Source organism: Hetaerina americana, unplaced genomic scaffold, assembly GCF_022747635.1.
Source record: "Hetaerina americana unplaced genomic scaffold, ioHetAmer1.1.p SCAF_11, whole genome shotgun sequence".
NCBI lineage: Eukaryota > Metazoa > Arthropoda > Insecta > Odonata > Calopterygidae > Hetaerina > Hetaerina americana.
The window spans coordinates 8,543,224-8,563,705 of NW_027286181.1; the positions used below are offsets into that span (position 1 = coordinate 8,543,224).

Here is a 20,482-nt window from a genome sequence, read left to right on the forward strand (position 1 = left end):
CGAACACCATTTACATGCTAATCTGAATCCTTTTTCCCCACATTTGGCGCTGAAGGAAGCATTTCCCCCCCTCCAGACTCAATTTTCAACGGTTTCTCTTCCCCAAAACCACCCTCTCACCCTCACTCCCCCCACACCCTTACAATCCCTCCCACCCACCCCCAACAACCCCTCCCCGCGCTAAACACCCACGCTTGAATTCCAGCCCCCGCGAGCCCGAAATCCACGAACAAAAACCACCAACACTTCGGCAAATGTTCTCCCAAATTCGTGTTGCCCGTACACCACCTCCCCTCCAATTCCAAACGGGGTAGTCGAACGCTGGCAATATTTTTTTCCGAGCGGCACGCAAAGTAATTACCGCTCCACAATTTTTTTTTGCAACCGTATTTTTTTTTTCGTTCGCTTTTGCAAAATTGATTTGTGCCACTGGTGCGGAAAGTGGAAAACACGGGAGGAGGAGGGCGTATTGCCACGTTCAAAGGCCAGAAATGGCTTCTACTTTCAGCCACAGCAACGACGCCTTCGTAATTATAATTTAACTATCAAGTGTGTTTGGCTCATCGGTTATATTGAACGTGCGACTGTTCGATATTGGTTTCGTAATGATTATTTAAATGTTTGCATCTGATGTTCTCCTATTGTTGGTAAATCAGTAATCGCATTAATATAGATATTCTCTATTAAATAAAAAAGCACTTTATTTGGATTCTAGTTACGTGTAAAATATCAGTGTTTGTACTTCAATTCTCCGAGTTTAAACTAACCCCCAAAGGCTGTGCGCGCACCTTTACCAGCAAAGCGAACAAGATGGTATGTTCTCACAAGGTAGTAAGGGCGGTACAAATGAAGAAGCACCGCATTTTTAAATTCAATTTAAATCAAGGACATATATATATACATAAACCATAAACACAGTAATCAACCCGAAGGTCGGTTTTGGTTGGTGATGATAGAGTTCACCCAGTACTAAGCCCTATACGGCGTGTGAATATTCACACATCAGGGTAGAGGGGCCAGTTCCTTTCCCTGTGCCGGTTATGGTTTCCAAGTTAGATCTGGTACCCAAAAAATCACATAGCTTGGACATATAAATAAATATATATATATATATATATATATATATATATATATATAACACAAACATATAATAAGAACTGGGGGAATATAATATGGACATCAACAAGAAGAAAACAAAAATTCTAGTGTGCGGAAGAGAGAAGCTGAATGCAGATATTACCATTCGAGGGATGCAACTAGAGCAAGTGGAATCCTTCATCTACTTGGGCAGCAGCATAACATGGGATGGAAGAAGTTCGACCGACATCAAGCGAAGAATAGCCCAAGCTAAGAACGCCTTCATGAAGAAGAGGCAATTACTATGTTCAAAGAACCTAAGACTGGAAACAAGGAAGCAATTCGTCAAGACTATCGTGTTGAACATGGTTCTTTATTGTTAAGATTGGAATTATTAAATTCAGATCCGCATGTTTCAGCACCGAGGTCTCGCAAATTATTCGTACTGCTACATACATTGGTCGCTTGGATCATGCATATAAAATTCGGGAAATAGATGCCAGAACTAGCCGATTCAAGGACTCCTTCTTCCCACGGACAATACGGGATAGCAACTGCATGAGTTATAGATAGCAAAAATTCCACTTGCCACCCTCAGCGTCTAAAAAATAATTAGTTCTACTTAAATGCATGCTCTTCCACTAACCTTGTGTGTTTTGTTATAATAACCCATTCTTTCGGAATGACCTCATTCGTGTTCTGTTCATCTGTTTTTAAGTCTCCCTTTCAATCCCTCGTCCCTCTCCGCGGGGGGAAATTCCTGCTACCTGCAACGTTGGGTCGCATTCCCTGCCTTTTAGAGTCTGTTCAGGGGGCTGAGTGTTTTGTGGTGCATGTTCATGTGGTAGTGGTGTTTCACATTCTTGCTTGTTGTGTCCTGGCTTGCGTGCAGTTTTTTGTTGGTTTGCGGTATATGTGTTTGCATGAGTGTTGGATGAAGGGATTGTTGCATGAGTGTTTGCGCTGCTGTGGGTGTAATTTTCCACGTTGTGGTTTTGCATGTGGTATTGTTCCTTTTTACGGTTGGTGCCCTAACAACCCCCGCCACACGCCCTTGCGGCGGCTTGCGGGGTATTATGTAGATGTAGATTTTTCCGAGACTAGGCACAACGGAAAAGTTGACCAGCGAAGAATAGAAGCATCTGAAGCATGGTGCTGGAGGATATGCTAAGGATTAAATTAACAGATAAAGTGAGGAACGATGAAGTATATAGAAGAGCAGAAGAGGATAGGAGAACTCTAGAAGCATATGGAGAACTCTACAGCAAAGAAGAAATAGATGGATAGGACACACACTGAGGCACAATGGATTGATGAGGAATATAACAGAAGGAAAAAGAGAAGGGAAGATTCCACGAGGAAGACCAAGAGACATGTACATAGGACAAATTAAGACGGACGTAAAACAGAGAGGGTATCAAGGATTGAGAGAATTGATATTAAATAGAGTAGAATGGGGGGCTGCAGTAAATCAATCTTAGGATTGAAATACTGATGATGATACATAATAAAGGAACCCAGGGCGGACTTTTTTGAAAAAAAATCCAAATCATTCGGCATTCAGATTATTAGCATGTTTTTACATGCTACTAATCTGTATGCCGAATAATATCAATAGCTCTATCGTTCTTTTTCTCAGTCTTCCATCGTTGAAAGCCACGAGGAATGAAAATACCTGAGGTTTCTACTCGATGAAAGCATAATTATAGTTGCACCCTTCCTGAAGATCCCATCTGGGTTATGCAAAGTGAAAATAAACCTGATTTTAACCCGTTTCAGGCACTTGCTCTGTTCTCCCACAGTGCTCTATCCTTGGATACTCCTTTTGCCTCTGTCACATCCATAAGTTGTCCCATATGCAATTTTCCTCAATCCAGGTACTTCAGACGATCGTCGAAAGGGCCTCCTCGTCTTAAAATACAGGCCCATATTCGAGCATAAATTAATTTCTCTGTCAACCCCTTACAACAGTTTTCTCTTCTCTCAAACATATGTTTGGTGATTCTAGTTTGCGTCCCGTTTCGCCAACACCCTGTACATGCCTGATATTGGGGAAGAGAGGGCAGCGGCAGGAAGTTGACCTATCGTGATAGTCCCTTCAGAAGGAGTGCAAGGTCTCAATGCAACAAATTCAGGGTGTAAAAATCATTCGCCTTGACCGGGATTCCTACCCGGATCCCTCAATGTCCGGCCGAGTGCTATAGCCAGTTAAGCTATCGAGACATCCGTCCTCATAAACCCCGACATTTCGGGGGCGTTGAAGGAACAAGATGTTGTGACGAAATGCCATACATACAATGTTAAGGGGATTCGTAGTCGTGCGCAATGCGCCACTGTCCACGAGGTTAAAGCCAACTTCAAACACTGAGGGTCTTTTACCTTTGACAAATTTCAAGAAACTGCGGGTAATGCCGCGGGAGATGTCGAGTTCAAATTTCGGTCAAGGCGCATAATTTTTACACTCTGAAGTTGTTGCGTTGAAATGTATATTAGCGGATGACTCTGTCAAAAAGTTACTGTCGCGGCATCTCTCGCAGTTTCTTGGAATGAGGGCAAGGTCGTTCGTGAAAGTGGGCCTGGGGTATTGTTGTGGATTCGTTAGTGGCATTTAGGAAAAGAATGACAAAATCGGCCATTAGAACGACCCTTAGAAGGGATGCTGTACGTGCCGTAGATACTGAAAAGGCTGGGAAAATTGTAAAGCGCATCCTGTATTGCTCAAAAATGTCAATAAGGCGAAAAAAATAAGTGATGAAATTTTAAAAAATTTGTACTCACTTCTGAAATGTAAAACACATTATTTGTAAGTGTTGGCTCTTAATTGATCTTGGAGATGGCGGATGTAGTACACTTATTCCATTCCTGACTTATTTTTTACAGACAAATTGCAGCAAGGTCATTTTTAGTTTCCAGCCCTTACTGAAATGTTTCATAGCAACTGACTCTCTGTAAAGATACATGTCTTATGTAAGGCATGTAAGGCATATATGTAATAATTTGATTAATGTGTGGTGTATTGTATTATATGTAATAGCTTAATTTTTTTTAATTTAATTTTTTTTCTTGCTGATTAATGGTTGTAAATGGGATGGGGATTCACTTGTTTTGTTAAAGAGATTTGTGTTTTGAAGTCTGGTTTTATGTATTATCTTTTGCGATTATTTGGGACTTGTGTGCCACTTGACAATGTCTATCAGCACATGTGTATTTTTAATAATAATAATAATAATAATTGCTTATAAAATATTTTGAAACAGCGACACTAAAGGGAAAGCATTTCCTAGGATACCGAAAGATGTGTTACAATATTGATCCAATTACAACCTTAATGGGCAATATCAAGATTTTTTTAATCATCGATTAAAGTTAAGTTTTCAAGACGAAATTAATTGCCTACGTTTTGCGATGCATGCATTGCTCTTCGTACTTGGAAGATTGAGGTCCCTGTTGGGCAATAGCTGAGAGAAACTTGTACGGCCATTGGGCAATCTCCATTTTGTTGTCCCTTCGCAGTAAACGTCGGAAAGAAGCAATTTCGCGCCTCATTGTCCAGGAGGGCCATGAACATTTAAACACCGCGGAGATTAATTAGGTAAAGAGAGTTTTAAGTCCCTGCGCTTGAATCATTTACGGAGCTCCTCTCCTCTCCGCCCATGGATGAGCTACATCACCACGGACGAGACATCGTTCGCTTCCCCACCTGTCATTGCTGCGGATGGCTGTCGGCAGAACTTCGGTTATCAGAACGGCTGGCGGAATCCTCAGACTATTGTTTTCCTTCAGCATAGAGCAACTCACACGTCATTTATTTCCTTCGGAGGCAACAAATGCCCTCGCTCGTAGACTCCGCGGGGCTTCAATCTCTTTGCATGACATGGAAGTGCGTATTTTCCGCCTTTTCTACATCTAAATTTACTTAGACCCCGCATTTCTACATACCCCGCAAGCCGCCGCAAAGGCGTGTGGCGGGGGGCGGTAGGGCACCACCCTTAATTAAGAAAAAAACCCGCATAAAAAAGCCACAAAGGTACACAATCCACAAACAAAACATTGTATGCATTCATGCAAAAACACTTAAACGCCACGCAAATGCAAACACACAAACTATCAACTGGCATTCACATGAACCACAAATATACCTGATATCTTTGTAATGTTTTGTTTCGACTTATAAATCAAATGTTTTTAATGTTTCTAAAATGACTTCGGTTTCTTACTGTTATTTTTCCTAGTTTTGCGGGGAAGGAATGAGTATTTGTATATGCATGTACTGGAATCTACCTCACTTATTTGATCTTTGTGGTCTGCTCTACCTATGTAGTGTTTCCACCTGAGTAACTTTTGAGCAGAGTTTGTTTTATTGTCCACAAATATTAACACCCAACCATTTGCGCTAATGACCCAAAACCTCAAAAGAGTTTTTAAAAAAATTACGTGATAAAAGATTTCCGAATATCAAGCGAGGTTGAAAACTACCAGCAGCAATAAACTAAAATTGTAAATCCCCACACTCCATCTACCGGATCTACAAAAACTGTCTCCCGCTGACTAAATATAATTTTATTGCGCTAATAACAAAAAAATTATATTATTATATTCTATTGTGCTAAACTGAAAAAATACTTTGACGTGACTAACAAAATGATTCATGAGGCTCACGGGGACTCTGCTGTGTCCTACTCACAAGTTTAGAGGTGGTTAAAGGTGTTTTTAATAAGGGCCGGGAAGAGGTTCACGACGAAGAACGCTCTGGGCGGCCGTCAATCAGCAAAACCGACAACTATGTGGCTCGTGCTCATCAATTTTTTGACTCTGACCGTCGATTGAGTATCAAGATGGCTGCCAATGAACTGAAATTGGCGTCTATTGTTGTATTTCGCATTGTTACTGAAGATTTAGCGACGAGGAAAGTGTGCGCCGAGCTCGTGCCCAAGGTTTTTGCCACAACGTGCTACGAGTCCGCGACTTCCTGGACGAGCACCAGGTGCCAACACTGCCCCCTCACCACTATAGTCCTGACGTCGCCCCGGCAGGCTTCCTTTTGTTCTCTTGGATTAAGGCCACCCTTTGAAAGTAACCCAATTTTCGTCCATAGAAGAGATCCAATCAGCCTTGACGAAGAATTTGCGAGATGTCCCCGAAGACGCCTTCCAGGGCGCGTACCGGTCATGGCAGAGTCGTTCGAATGAAAGTGTAGAGGCCCATGGACAGTACTTTGAAGAATTTTAAGTGTTTGCGAAAATCTGTTCAATAAATTACTTTTTAAAAATAATTGCACAAATTTGGAGCGCACCCTGTAGGTTTCGTTGCAACGTAATATCTACAGGCTCACACCTGATGACGTAACGCTGTAACGAGACCTAGGTCGTAATAAAAAAAATTCTATGCGGGAAATCAAAGTGTCTTCTTTCATCATGATTGATTTCCACCACGTTACACCTGAAACTGTGTCATTTATGGCAGTAGAGGTATTATTTAAATTAACTGTACTCTGGAACAGAAATTATCGAGAGAGTTTGGCATCAGATTAGCCTGCGTACTATCAAGAATTCGCGATTGATGCAGGGAAACACAACTGAGGAATGAGATAAGCCTTCGAGACTAAATGATTTTTATTACGTCAGTTGCTCCCTGCCTGCTACGGTGTGTCACATTCCCTGCCGGTAACTTTGGGGGCGAAGGTTTTATAAGTTGCATGTCCATGTGATAGGAGATTTTCCCCTTCTTGCTCTTCAATTGTAATTTCCACGTTATTGGATAGATTATTAATAAATTTTCAAGTGCATATGTATGGTGGTTGATGGCATATGTATTTTAAATGCGTGTGCGTTGAGAAGGCTTTCGCATGAACATACCTGTATACGACTCTGTGGGTGTAGGTTTACATGAATCTGTTGGTTTTATTCCATTTGACGGGTTGTGACCTAACAACCCCCGCCAAACTGTCTTCCGGCTATTTTCGGGGCATTATGTTGACGTAAATGTAAGTCAGTTATCTTGTTTTGATTATTATTAACCCAATGAGGAACGAATCTGTTTCTCCAGCTGAGCGAATGCGCAGAGAGGCAATTCGATCGATTCTCACCCAAGGTTAGTCCATAGTGCATTATGACAATGTATTTTCATTAAATTACAGAAGGTAAATGTTAATTTAAGAACGAAAACTTTTTTCATCTGTGATACAGAACATCTACATTAATACCCCGCGATCCATCAAAAAGGTGTGTGACAGAGGGTGCAAGCACCAGGTGGGGTGGATAAGTGATAAGGGAAAATAAGGGAGAGGAAAGGAAAAGAGAAAAAAATTCACCAAAAAACCTCCAAAAAACGTACATATTTAAATACATGCTGGCGGAAAACTTGGTTAGAAAAAGTGACCCAATTCTACCCAGATTTTTTAATCGATAGAGAAGAGAAGAAAAATAAAGAACCACAACCACTTATACGACAGACCTTTACTATAACAGGTCAGGTCATACAGAACTGGAAAGTACATCAACATCAACATAAATATCAACATAAAGCCGCAAGGGCGTGTGGCGGGGGGTGCTAGGTCACCACCCGTAAAAGGAAACAAAACCACATTCAAAACAAACACATACATGCCAACTTATACCCACAATGGTGTATACATTCATGCAAAAATCCTTTCATTTTACACGCATGCAAACACATATACTATTATCAGAAGAGACGATTTAACAACGTCTTTGAAAGAGTGCATTCCTATTCTTAAAAAAAGAACAGCAATAATTATCATAAGATAAAAAAACAGACAAATAAATAAAAGGGAGACTTTTTTCAGAAAAAAAACAAAACGTAAAATTATGTGCACGTGTCACGTGACTCACCAGCGTGCTTTGACACTTTAAAAAAATATCTGTACCTGGAATTGACTTTCCTGAGCCTGCGAGATATTGGATTGGGGAGGGGGCAGATGAAAGAAACTTGGAAGTAAATTAAAAAAAAAGTTTAATCGAAAAATAATGAAATGGACAGAGCGAGAGTGTAATAAATAATGAAAAGAGAGCAACAAAAAGTAAACTCGACGAAAAGAAAGTGGAACACTAATTTCAACGCATTCTTAAAGGACGAGCGAGAGTTTCTCAAGGCCGTGAAGGAAGATCCATAAATGGAAGGTTCCCCTGAAGGTGGCCTTGGATTAATATCGAGGAGTAAGCGATGAGAAATGTCCACGGAAGGAAACATGAGGGAATTAAAGGTTGACAGGCAACCCTTTTTCCGCATTGGAGGACTGATGATTCTCGGAATGACGACCTGTATACGATAACGGTGATGACAAGAAAACGCAAGAGAAAGAAAAGAGCAGAGAAACTCTCTTCGGAATGATAACCCCTGATGAAGACTGATATGCACGTGCACTGCGGCCGGAAACTTAAGGTATCCAAAGACTCAGGGCTAGATTAAACTTATTAGAAAGATATAAAGGGCGTGGTTTTGCATCCGACATTGGAGATCTACATCTACATAATACCCCGCAAGCCGCCGCAAGGGCGTGTGGCGGGGGGTGTTAGGTCACCAACCGTAAAAAAGAAAAATACCACATGCAAAAAAAAAAAACAACACGGAAAATTACACCCACAGCAGCGCACACACTCATGCAAAAATCCCTTCATCCAATACTCATGCAAACACATATACCGCAAAACAACTAAAAACTGCACCCCATGATGCAGCACGAAAAACATCCTACAACACGGAAGCCAGGACACAACAAGCAAGAAATTGAAACATCACTACCACATGAAAATGCACCACGAAACACTCTACGAGATATACGAGGCATATTCATGAAGTAAGGGCCGTTTGCTTATGTTTAAATATTGGCGCTTCAGAACACAGTTTCACTCCTGCAGCGCCATCTACCGATTCATTCAGAAGCCAAAGCAGCATTTGTTTTGTTTCAGAAGCCGTTTGCTTGTCCGTGCATGCAAACAACAATGTCCGTGACAATCTTTGATCCCCCCCATCTTTGAAGTGCGTTCTGTCATACGATTCTTGTATGCAAAAGGATTGTCGGCTGCTGAAATTTATCGGGAGTTATGCCTAGTTTATGGACCTACAGTTATGAGTGAAGGAAAGGTTAGACAATGGTTCCGTGATTTTAAAAATGGACGAACAAATGTCCATGACGAAGAGCGAAATGGCAGGCCCAGTATTCTGACCGATGAAATTGTTTCGCAAGTGGAACAAAAACTGCTATATGATTGTCGATTGACGATTATTGGCCTGGAGGAACAATTTCCTCAACTTGGACGCACTACTGTCTACAATATTTTCACGGAAAACCTCGGATACCACAAATTGTGTGCAAGGTGGGTACCGAAACACTGCTGCCAAACCAATAAGAAAATTCAAGATTTACGTTGGAAACTCTTTGACCACCCACCGTACCGTCCTGACCTTGAACCTAGCGACTACTTCCTCTTCTTGAACTGGAAACAGTGGCTCGGTGGACAACGATTCAAAACCGAAGAGGAACTCAAGAGCGGCGTTGTCAATTGGTTCAACTCTCAGGTGGCGAGCCTCTATGCAGAGGGGTTCAAGAAGCAGTGGTACGAAAAATGCTTAGAAGAGAACGGCGATTATGTAGAGAAAAGAAATAGGTTTGTAGCTAACTAAAGGTGCCAATAAATGTGTTTCATATGAGTATATATTTCCTGTTACCAAACGGCGCTTACTTTATGAGCATTCCTCGTAATTAGGCCCCCTAATTACATTGGCAGGGTCGAAAACTGTCATAAAATAATATAGACTGTTGAACTGATAGATTCAAGTATTCGTTTTCCTGCATCCTCTACGGGACAACAATAAAAGGGGGAACATCTAAGAAAATAAGAGGTACGCGCTGTCGAAAATAGGGGTACTAAAGATTAAATTCCCACAAAACACTCTCCAAGTCTGACGACCTAACATCCCCCGCTGTACTCCCTTATGCCAGGTGGGGTGTAGGTGAATGTACATATAGTCTATTGTATTTGTGGATTGCCCGTCCAAAATGCGTAAAATACTACCCGGTAGGTCCATTTTATGTTGCATGTCCATGTGGTACGCATTGGAATTACGCCTTCTTACTTTTCAATTCTAGTTTGCACGTTATTGGATCAAATTTTTGCTAACTCCTTGGTGCATATGTTTGTTAGTTGATAGTATATGTATTTGTAGGCGTGTAAGTGAAAAATATTTTTGCACGAATGTATAATCACGATGGGTGTATATTAGTATTAATATGTTGATTTTGCGCGTGGTTTTGTTCTCTTTTACGAATGAGTGGTGACCTAACACCCCCCGCCACACGCCCTTGCGGCGGCTTGCGGGTTACTATGTGGATGTAGACGTTTTTATATATAGATTCAAAAAAAACGCAATCATCAGATTTGTAACAGCGTGCATTGAGAACTTTGCGCTACAAATGAAAAATGATTCATTTGGGAGATGCCTCGAATCTGAATTTCAAATCGCTGATATTCCGCAAGAAATAGACACCATTCGAATCAAAGTATCGGAGACAACGGGAAGATATCCGATAGTGAAAGCCATTCAGAGTTGAGCCAAGGTATTTGCTCCTCGGCGGATATTAGCGCGCCCGTGTTAAAACAATCTGACACTATTCAAAAAGTGAATGTGCTCAAGCTGAAATTGAAAGAGCGAGAATTTAATCTACATAAACATCGCAAATCTGTCATATTTATTATGGCTTGGTTGGGAAAATACAAACTAAGCCGTTTTGGAGAATTCAAAATGTTTGGTTCACGGTGTGCGTCGCTGAAAAAGTTCGGTAGTTCGGTTTATAAACCATTACAATCCAGTAGTGATACATTCATTACACAAACAATATTCGTATTGTTGGTGTGTGATTAATAATAATGTTCTACCATAAGTTAATTTTGGTTATTCATAGACTCTCAAAGAATTATTGTTACGATCCAACCACAGCGTCGGTTGGACGCAACGATATTGTTGCGTCCAACCACAGAGGAATCAGTTCGTCCGTGTGATGTCCTGCTCTGCAAATTTGGGAAAGGGCTAATCTCCAAGACACGCGTTCGTTTTCACGCATTCGCGTGCACATTTTCATTCCATATTCAAATCCTACGTCTGTGATGAATCTATCTCTATGTTTCTCATCATCATCATCGGGGGGGGGAAAAAAAGACCAGAATGGAGTCAAGGGCGTCATCACCCGTCACTGCCGACTCTCAGGCAGACACGAGAGCAATCGATATATCTTCGCGGAATTGAATCCACTCGTGCGTCCGCACCCTCTGCGTCCGATCTTTTCAATCTTCATCCCGGGACCATCCGAGCGAGATTCCCTCATCCCCAATCTCCCTCCCTCCCTCTCCCACCCACCCACTTCCCCCTACGGAAAATCTTTCTCCCTCTATCTATCTCTATATATTCCCGCCCCATAACCCCACTTCCTACCCACCCCCTCCACTCTTAAGCTGGCGACCTGGCCTTCTCTCCCACCGTCGCTCCCCTTGCCTACTGATCGACCCTAACTTCTCCCCCCCCCCTCCCCCCCGCGCGCCACTTCTCTCTCCAACACGCCCCCATCCGACCCTAACCCTCCCCACCCCCCTGCCCCCCTTCTACACCTCGATCCCTTCCGTTGACGAGACCACGGGCAACCCTTCTCCCGCGTGCTTCCCGCCCCGAAGCCGGGCGGATACCAGAGGGATGGAAAATGCGAGCCATTTTGTGAAAGTCTTCTTCTCTTCCCAAGACTGCATTCATCACCTCGTATCTCTCGTCAAGTATGATGCATGTATCTCTCAATAGAGAGATCGGGCACATCAAAATGTATCCAAACTCGCATTGGCGGTCTGGGAAGGGATGCGGTGTTGCGTATACGCGTAGGATTTGAATATTGTGCTGTTGCTGAATAATTTTGCACGCAAGTAGCTTATTGCTTGGTATGTGAATTTTTTTCGATAGCATGTCCGAACCAATATCTGTGTAGATGTAGATGTAATGATAGCGCATGTATTGCTGGTAAATTGACACCTACCGCCGCATTCACTTAGAGGCGGGTTGCGGAGGAAATTATGTAGATGTAGTTAATGCAGAGCGTATCCTTGGTATGAAGGAATTAGCCTCAATTCTTGCCTTGTCAGTTTGCTTCGTTTAATTCGCGTAGTCTTCCTTACTTTTAAATGAAGCAATACATCCCATTCACGTGACTATTAATAAGTATTTCAATTGGGTTGACTGTGTGCATGGGATTGCAATCAAAGAATAGCATTGCCAGAATGTAAGACGAATCGCGGTAAACTCTTACTTGGTTAGTTTCTTGTTTTGGTTCACTGCCTGCGCATGCGGATTAGAACACACATTATTTTTTGGGAAAATACACCGGTATTTTTAGTTTTATCTCTAATATTTCAGTGATTTAATCGGTTCTAACATATTCTATATTTAGTTACAAAGTGAAACAAACAGAAACCTCGAGGGTAGATTCCTTTATATACTTGGGTGTAACAATTACTCACGATCTGTCCTGGGGAAAGCACATACGAGAAATATGCGGTCGTGCTAATAAAAAAATGGGATTTGTAAAAAGAGTGCTGGGTAAATGTGACGAAAAAGTCAAGGAACGGTGTTTTCTTGCCCTAGTCAGGCCCCAACTAGAGTATGCTACCAATATATGGGATCCTCAAAAGATAAATTTGATTTGAAATTGGATCGAGTTCAGCGGAGGGGGGCTAGATTTGTCGTACATTGCTGTCGCTATGACCAAAGCAGTAGCGTAACTACTTCGCTAGAAAATGTAGGCTGGGATTCCCTTACACAGCGGCGTTTACAATATAGATTAAACTTATTTAAAACATTAAAAGATTGGTCCTTTTCCGATGACATCAAGAACATAATACGAACCCCAACGTACAGGGTTCGTCCGGAAAATAAGTGTACTGATTTTTTCCCGCCGCTCCAGGCGCGCCCAGCACCGCTCTGACGGACTGCGATTGGAGGGGGGTATGTTGGCAAGCGACGCTGAAAAAGGCAGTCGGCTCTGAGCTGTGGTGTAGTGAGGAGCTCTGTTAACGCGAACCTCCACGCTCGACCCACGTCACGGAACGCGATGCCGAAGTTTTTGGAGCAGCGTTATTCCATCAAATTTGCGGTAAAGCTTGGGAAATCGTCTACCGAAACTGTCGGTATGATTAACCAGGCTTACGGGGAGTCAGCCATGTCCAGAAACATGATCTTTCGGTGGCACAAGATGTTCGTGGAGGGCAGAGAAGAGGTCGACGACGAACCACGGCCTGGACGCCCATCAACGACACTCACCGACGAAAATGTGCGAAAAGTTCGTGATGTACTGAACTCTGATCGTCATCTTAGTGTTCGGATGATAGCAGAGCAGTGTAATGTGCCAAAAACAATAGCGCACGAGTCGCCCGCGTCCGGCCAGCGATCAAAAACACCTGGCGGCTGCATCACGACAATGCGCCGTCTCACACCGCGCTTGTCGTGTCGGACTTCTTGGCCAAGCACGGCGTGGCAACGCTGCCGCACCCGCCCTACAGCCCGGACTTGGCACCACCGGACTTCTTTCTGTTCCCGAAGATAAAGAGGAGTTTGAAAGGAACGCGATACGGGACTTTGGACGCCGTCAAAGAGGCCGTGACGACGTGTCTTCGAGAGGTTCCCGATGATGCCTTCGCGGGAGCGTTCCAGGAATGGGAACGCCGCTGGAACAAGTGTATCGACTCACAAGGGTCCTATTTTGAGGAATATTAGCTTAAGATATGTAAAAGTGTAATAATTTCTTTTTCCTGAGCTCAGTACACTTATTTTCCGGACGAACCCTGTATTACAAGCGGAGGGATCACGAATATAAGATTAGAGAGATAGGCTGCAAGACAGGCAGGTTTAAAATGTTATTTTTTCCAAGAACAATAAGAGACCAGAATGCTTGTAATCGAAATCCCCCAGGAGTCAGTTCGACACAATAAGTATTAACCTACAAGGTAGGGACTGCGCATGGTTATACGAGTATATTTCTATATTTTTTGCAGGTTCACCCCACCTTCCCCCATCCATTTGAAAAACCGTAACCCCTCTGCCCCTAACCCTTTCCTCCTGGTGCTGCACGCCCTGCCACACACCTTTTTGGTGGCTCGAAGGGTATTTATGTTGAGGTAGGTGTATACTGAAATTGGGAATCTCATGCGTTGCATTACCCTTTAATTTTGCAGACATCATAATATCGTTTCTCATCAAATGAATAGCGAGCAATTGTTAGGCTTTCAACTAAGAAGAAGTCATGGGTATGCTGTTATATGGATTGATACGAAGAAGAAGGATGCCGGAAGGGAAATAACGTAGAAGCAAGCAACTCGAAGAAGGCAGGGGGGTGGGAAACAAGCACACGAGACAGAGGGAGCTGGCGACAGGGAAGGATGGAGGAGACGGCTCGTCAAAATTTAAGGGCCCGACACTTGACAGAACTTTCATAGTAAATCTGTTGGCATGTCATTTGGTTTTGATTTATAAGATGCCTTCCCGCAAAACAAACTTTGGTTTAGCGTGTAGAAACGCGGACTTGAAAGCGAGCTTCGCGTTGTAGTAACCTTTTTCCAGCACTCTATAATCTTTTAAAGGTGCCGAATATCGGAATGAACGACGTCACATTTTCATAAAACAGACAACCTACTTTTTATGGCAGACACGATTGATATTGCCCTCGACCACCATGTTTGCCATATCTTTTCTCAACTTATGATTATTACTAGTTCCAAAGGCTTAAGGGCTAATTCGACAATCATGCCGTGTGTAAGACAATAAATTTTGCAATTACGAGTAAAATTTATGGCAATATAAATGTAGACCTTCGGAGACGTGCGACATGTCTGGGAGCGTATTCATTAGTAAATTATATGATACTATTTGTATATTAATGATTCGTACTCTCGAATCGAAAGAGCATACGTTTTTCCTGAAAGAAGTTTAAGTTTTCCAAACCTAGTTATGACAAAGCCAAATGTTTCAGGCCACGTGACTAGGGCACTGAGGTAATCGTGAAACCGATAAATGAAGGGACCATGAAGTAGTTAGCAGTAAAAATTTCCTCTACAAGTAGGTGTGTGTTACTTTCGAAATACCACTCATGGCGGCGGTAAAATCAATGTCTTCTTTCTTCTGTGACCCGCTCTGCTGCTGAAGACGGCAGTGGCCTGTGTGCTTACGAAGACGGGAGATCTCGGAGTGAAATTGGAAGCCAACGGACATTGATTCGTACATAAGGAAAAATATTTCTTTGGAAAACAAAAAAATCAACGGGTTCTTCTCAGATATCTGAGAAGGGAAGGGGGGTTGAGAAGGATTAATTTTGACGAGATGTGATTTTCCTTCTATAAGGAGCAACTGGGCGAGAGGGAATCGACTTCAAAACATATAGAATGATAAACAAGTTGGTATCCAGCCAGGTTATCTCATCGTATGCAGCTTAGATGAGCACGCGACTAAATTTAGATTCACAACAAACTGGAGAAAAAAACATGCATTCAAAATTATACCAAACTATTTACAACACAGAACAGGAGAACCGACAAACTCAAGGGGCGACGCGATTGTTGGATGGTCGTAAAGACGCAGGCTTAAATTCCTTCCTTGTCATGTTGGATTTCATGTCCGACATCGTGTGAGTCGTTGCTTGATAATTTTGAACTGGAAGTTGTAGGAAATGGCGAAAGGAGCACGAAAGTGTCCTCGAGAGGATCACATTGGCAACGATACGTTGGCATTAACGTAATGAACAGAAAACTTGCACAATACTAATCTACATTATTATGTAAAAAATCTATATGACATATTAGAAAATCTATATTACATACGCAATACCCCACAATCTGTCGTGAGACGTGTGGCGAAGGGGCATTAGGTCACAAATCTACACTCACAAAATCGTATATATTCATACGCACAATGCGTAATAACGCAAAATTAAAATAAATTATGGGCAATATAAAATTACCTGATTATGAAAAGGCTGACTGTCAAATGGCAGTAGTTTTCAATCCGATTTATGAATTGAAAACGAGCTATTGTGCCGTATTCTCAGAAATTGGAGACAGTGCCCGTGAAAGTTGCGAAGACTGGAATCTCTGGTTTGGAACAGAGACCAAAAATTAAATCCATCAAAATTTATAACGGAAAAATTCCATTCCAGGTCCACAATTACGACTCCAACAAATCTGGATAAATAAAGATTCATCCTTAGACTAATAACTCATTAATAAGGTTGTCCGAGCATGTCCAAAGTTACGATCCTTTTAGTCATCAGCGAAAGAACGATTTAATTCCTCTCCTACCGAGATGCATGCGAAAATCGTGCAAAAAATCACAAAAATATAAAAGGGTAAAAAAGCTGAATTGCGGAATAATTATATACTGTTTTATCAAATTATTAAATAATCCCCAAGAAAATATTGAAAAAGTTCATGATTGAAGGAAGGGAATTAAAAATGCTTCGGGCCTCAAATCAAGTGGTGTTAATGGTGACTGGAGGGCGGGTGTGTTCCGATTCTAATGCAGGGGATTGATGGAAATAGGAGGTAGCAGTCGCCACCGACTGGGATTCCATTATCGAACGTTACAGCAACCCAATGCTGCGCCAATACTACGTAAATTAAATAACCAGGAAATTTTGTGAGCGAACAGAGTACAGCCTCCACATAAAAACCCAGTATGGTTGAAGATCTCCTCGCTCACAAACCCAATTACTTTCTACCACTCGTTTCATCCGATTCGAAGGAATAAGGCGCTAAGTGGCCGCAGATTGTTGATCCAGTGTGTCCCTTTCGAAATTACGTGATGACTCGCTCACTTTTATCAATTTGTTCGCTGCTGAAACAAGGGAATAGAAAAGAACAGTTTTCAACAAATATCATTCGGTGTGGAAAGGATAAATTGATATCATGATCAAATTGTTATTACTGAGACGAAAATTGATCTTTAATATATATATATATATATATATATATATATATATATATATATATATATATATATATATATATATATATATATATATATATATATATATATATATATATATATATATATATATATATATATACTATATATATATATATATATATTACTATATATATATATATATATATATATATATATATTACTATATATATATTACTATATATATATATTACTATATATATATATATATATATATATGTAATATATATATATATATATTACATATATAAACACAGTAATCATCCCGAAGGTCGGTTTAGTCGGTGATGGTAGAGATCACCCAGTACTAAGCCCTATACGGCGTGTGAAAATAGACACGCAGTGGTAGGGGGGACAGTTTCTTTCCTTGTGCCGGTTTTGGTTTACCAGGAAGATCTGGAACCCAAAAATCACATAGCTTGGGTGGAGCTGCAGGTGCCCAGAGACTTGCCCGGGAACCGAACCTGGGACCCTCTGGTCAGTAGTCCAACGCTCTACCCCCTGGACTACCGCGACCCATATATACGAGGGTCATCCGGAAAGTAGTACCCGTTCGTGAAATAAAGACACAAAAGTAAATATTAACAAACATAAAAAATTTTATTTGAAAGAGGATACTTTAAACTACTTCTCAACATAATCTCCAAGCAAATTAAGGCATTTGTCATAACGTGTGACAAGTTTCTGTATTCCTGCTGCATAGTCCTTCGCCGCCAGCTCATTGAGATACGCGAGGGACCCATCTTGCACAAATTTTTGCATAATGCAGATGGTGTTTAACAATTTCATGAACAATTGTTCGAGAAACATTGGGAAAATGCTCACAGATGTCATCAATTGTGACGCGCCGATCGTTCCTCACGAATTCGTCAACTGAGCTCACCAGTTGGTCTGTAATGACAGACGGTCTCTCCGAACGCTCATCGTCGTGTGTGTTCCCCCTCCCCATGTTGAAGTTGCGACACCACCGCCGAACAGACGACTCGTCCATTACATTGTCTCCATACACCTCCTTTAATTGGCGATGAATATCACATGGGCGAACGTTTCTTGCATTGAGGAATTTAATCACTGCCCTCACTTCACAACTGGCGGCGTTCTCAATTTTTTTAAACATTGTAAACAATCACAGAAACAACACAGGCAATGCTAGCGTCACGCAACTTGGCTCAGAGAAGGCAGACAAGCCACTGAAGCTATCTGACCTCGTCCAGCGGCTACTCGCGTCGTCAGCACTTCATGCGGCACGAACGGGTACTACTTCCGGATGACCCTCGTATATATATATATATATATATATATATATATAATTATATATCTATATATAAATATATATATATATATATATAATTATATATCTATATATAAATATATATATATATATATAATTTTATATATATATACTATACATATATATATATACATATATGCATATTAGCGGATGACTCCGTTAAAAGTTACTGTTGCGGCATCTCCCGCAGAATATATAGTATATACTTTTTTAAATAGCAAGCAGGAATTTGAAGTTAAAATGCTTCTAAACTACCTTATGCCCTCAGCGTAGTATATCCATCACCATTCAATTGGAAGACTGGTTGACTGAAGCCCTACCCATCCAATGCTAATTCTCTTACGACCAGTAGATTTCCTTTCTAACATCCTTCTTCATTAGGCCCCCGTGTTTACACCCTTGTCCTTATTCCTATCTGCCACCATACGTTGAGCTTAAAATGCAATTTTGTGACACGATTTTACAATTGCAACTGTTTCTTCATTTTCGCTGGAATTTTCATTATCTATCAGAAAATTATGCGCCCTTTTTTTGGATACGGCCGCAGAATTAATTATTATTTTACGAACACTTTCCCCATCACAATTTGATAAAGTTCATCGAGTTCGGACTTATTTTAAAATTCTTCTACAATTCCAGCGACCTTGTAATGAGTCATCTGAGGTCATTAGTTACGAGAGAAATTCCCAACAGTAGAGTTGCGAATGAAAGTATCCATTTTCGCGTTTCATATGCCACTATACCCATCGGTAACCATAATGCCTTCTTGTAATAATATGCCAAACATGAGGCTTATATAATTAAAACCAATGTCTGAAGTAATTACATTAAGTTCGTTCTACAAATTAGCATGAACATTTTTTTTACCCGAAGTGCAATTTCTGATTTAACTCCAAAGTTAAGAAACGGAAGCATTAGCTGGAAGGATGAATGACACCTGAAGTGTTCAAATGTAATTGGCATAATCCATGTTTTCCTCTGCGCATGATCTCTGTGTTGATGCCAATTTGAAAGCTGAGAATAGAAAGCATTGAATCATTTTAATGTAAACAATAATATCGAAAATGATCGCTTTATTCCGCCAAATCGCAATACTTCCAGAAAGTGGTCAAACGTCTCGAGAAATGTTCAGCAAACTATTTAAAAGTCTCATTGCTTGAGTCAAAAAAATGAAATGGGTGAAACTCATTCCTTTGATTTGCATGAATTTTTGCCATTTAATTGTCCATTTAATAAGTTCGAAAAAAGACTCAACATTTTTCACTTGGAAAGTTTGGCGACCGATATTTCCCTCACCCAGTGAAAATTACCTCGGCACCATTAAGCTTTTGCTGAGAGAATTATTCTCACGATGGCGCAAATTTTGCGAAATGTCTCTTGACTGTCACCTGCTAATTCAAACGCAAATATTAGACCCTACGGTCATCGCGCGAGAGACATTCATTCGCACACATTTAGACGTTAATCTTTTTGCAAACAAAAATTACTGAAAATATTAACGTATCTCCCTTTTGGCAATTAATCAGGATGACCATCATGCTTGGTGTCAAGGCATTAATTATGGTGTTGCTATCACCAAAAATATTTGTCATCGGTACTTACACATCGCAGCAAATAAAGCAGCAAAAGGCATTTCCCCTTTGGCACACATGGGCAGGGTCATTGATCTGCGTTACCGATTGGACTCCTTGGCCTAATAAGGCAGGGATATAGTTTCCACAATCCCACTTCCTCTATTCAACTCCCTCGTCCTAATTGCCCAACGACCCTCTAACATACCAACTACATCGCCCGATGACAATATATGCACAACAAGATTTTGATAACTTTTATCCGATTATCTAGTGCAGCCCTTTTCATTTAAAAATGGACGCGATTATTTAAGGACGATAGTTTCACGTTACTTTTTGAAAATAATTACCAAACTATAAAATCCTTTTGCGAACATATTTATGCTCGAGTCTATTAGTAATCAGTACATTAAATACACTTCATAATAATCTGCATGATGTTAGCATTAAAAAGAGAAAACAATGGATGAGATATGATGGATATGAATAACAATAATATACGGTAATGAATTTAAAAAAAATGGGAAAAAACAATATT

General features: G+C 41.0%; 1 protein-coding gene across 2 annotated transcripts in view; it reads right to left on the reverse strand.

The window, feature by feature from the left end:
- LOC139700906 (carbohydrate sulfotransferase 11-like) overlaps positions 1 to 20,482 on the reverse strand; it is a 61,602-nt gene that overhangs the window by 39,645 nt on the left and 1,475 nt on the right. The gene's annotated exons all lie outside the window — the stretch shown is intronic.